Raw genomic sequence first — 2875 nt, 5'->3', positions numbered from 1 at the left:
TAAACAGTTGGATTTATAGTGTAGTTGCCTGCTAATGACGCAATTGCAATTGTCCTTCTCAGAATCTCATTGACAGAGAGTGGAACACATCAGCTGGAAAAGGTCAAGCTAAATGATATCCTGACCTAATAAACATTATTTCATAATGTTTCAGAAAACGGTAACCCTAGTGTATAATAAAGCCCACCTCAAAGCTTAATTACTGTGCAATGAGTATACATTTTTCCTCATGGTCTTCCTGTATTTATGTATTCTGCAAATGGATTCCAAATGATGTGGGAAGTAGTAAATACACTACAAGGGAGCTGTAGATCAGCAATTGTATTAAATAGAAGGTAGAGAGGCTCCATGCAACAGATTACAGCAGTGATTCAAGTCCTGTGATTGGTTAGCATTTATGCATGCTTAACAGTGAATAGACTGTGACTAGAGTGAGCAGACAGATATCAGGAACTTTGAATCATCATAGAACAAAAACTAAAATGAATCACAATCATTAGAAATATTTAGCATTTTAACTTGTATTTAAATGAAGATTAACAAATCTTTTTGCATTTATTGTCCCTTTATAACTAGTCATGAGTGAATTTATTTACCAGACATGGATTCTCTGAGAAATTCTGAATTTCGCCACGTGTCAAATTTTTTGCAAAACTGTGGAGAAAATTTGCCGTGGGTAATTTGCAACGAAAAAATGGCCATAAGAAAAACACCCATTGACTTTAACACATTAAGACAAAAATTCACCATAAGAAAAAAAACTCCCATTGACTTTAATGCATTTGGAGAAAAAGTCACCATAAGAAAAAAAAACGCTGATTGACTTTAATGCATTAGGACAAAAAAAGTTGCCATAAGAAAAAACGGCCATTGACTTCAATGCATTTGGAACAAGAAAAATTGTTGTTTGCATAAAATTTGAAGCACTTAAAAACGCCCATTGACTTAAATTTTTTTTACGAAATTTCACCATTTCGACCATTTTTTGAGCAGTTTTGCAAATTTTTCGGCAAAGCGAAACAGGACAGATTCGTTCATCACTATTTATAAGAATTTAGTGGAAGAAATCTATTAAAAGAATCATACCAATCACTGTGATCCATAAAATGTAAATCTAACAGATAAATACATAGGATACAATTTTCTTTTTTAGAGGTGTATTTATCAATGGGTAAAAGTTAGAGCTTTCAGCATTTGATAAATACTCCTCAATTGAGACCCCGAGTTGAAGTGAAACTTATGGAAACCATAAATGTAGAATCGATTTTGCTGGCAGTCAACTATCTATGGCTCATGGGTTAAAATATATGTCTAGGCCAAATCATTTGTCTGGATCACTTGGTGGATGCTGCCAGTTCAGGTTTGCTCCTGGTTTCTGCTTTTTCTGGACCTGTTTTCATCCTGCTTTTTGCTATGCTGACTCCAAAGTATAAAGAGGAGGGAAAGATTAAATCACTGGGGAGGGGGGGGCAAACTCTAGACACCTCCCCAGTGATTATCATAGCTTACCTAATACCCTGAACTCATGCTCCTGTTAGCATAAAACTGTACCTGCCAAGGTTACTTTTGAGCGAGCATGACAGAGCAAAACCCTGGAGCCCAGTAAGTGTTTATAATCACTGGGAGGTGCCTAAATTTGGCAGCCACAGTTATTTAACCTTTCATTTTGCTTTAAAATTAATGTATTTGTAATCCAACTTTATTCTCTCTCTATGACTAGACATTTAATGGAGAAATGTGACATCATGATTATGTCTTTCTGCTCCCCAAACAGAACAACTGTATGTGCCATAAAAGTTGCTGATAATAACTAATTTATAAATGGGGGATGGAAAAAAAGCCAATGAGAAAACAGAGGAGAACAAAAGTAAAATGAATTAATGAGAACGAAAGGTAGAATCACTGGGAGTAAGGTACTATTAGTGATTCTAGTTGCTTCCTTCCTATGCTACCTTCAAAAAATGCACCAGCCCAGGGAACTTTTCCTGTGAGAACCATGAAATCTCAGGCATCCCCTACATCATTCTAGGCGAGCATGTGTACAGTATAGAACTTCAACAATTTCATGTTCCTGGCTTCAATAGACATAGAAAAGCCATGTATGGGGGGCCTGATGTCCATCCACAAGAACTGGTTATACAATTAAATGATAAAGAGAGAGGGGGAATGTGGGGAGTGCAGGACATCTAGGAAGTGCTGAATGGAAAGTGAAAGTAATTGTCTGCCCTGCCTATATTCCTAAGGTACAGACGAAGGGCAGACAATATTTGATTGACAGCTGATATTTAAATGAGCTTACAACAGCTATGAATGCATTAATAAAAAATAGAAATTAGATTTCATATTTAATTTGAAAAGGACTTTTATTATACAGCTTTTTGTGTCTGGGTAATAGGTCCACTATAAGAAATGGATATTGTAGAACAAAACAAACAAAAAAACAATACATAAAGACAGAAAGGCATAATGCACAATGAAGAGGAATATACCTCTTGTCATTGCACATTTTTTTCAACAACCTTTACACAAGAAATAATGATAATAATATTAACATGTATTTTTAGAGCGCCAACATATTTCACAGCACTGTATTATGTAAAATACTGTATTAATGAATTGCATGATTAGGTCTTAATTGTCACAGAAAAGGGCCTGGCTATTGAGTATTTCTTCATTGTCAAGGGCATAATAATAGTACAGATTTACTAGTTAGACAACATTTCCCAGGAAAGCTAACAATGTTTGTGTATGTGCATATTCAAATTTTGACTTTGCACATTTATTACTTTGACACATAACCTGGAAATTTCAAGGCTGCAAAATAAGAATATTTTTTTAATGTGTATTAGAGACATGTTGCCTTTAGTGCCGAAAA

The sequence above is a fragment of the Xenopus laevis genome, chromosome 1S (assembly GCF_017654675.1).
Source record: "Xenopus laevis strain J_2021 chromosome 1S, Xenopus_laevis_v10.1, whole genome shotgun sequence".
Lineage (NCBI taxonomy): Eukaryota > Metazoa > Chordata > Amphibia > Anura > Pipidae > Xenopus > Xenopus laevis.
Note: the sequence above shows the minus strand (reverse complement) of the source record.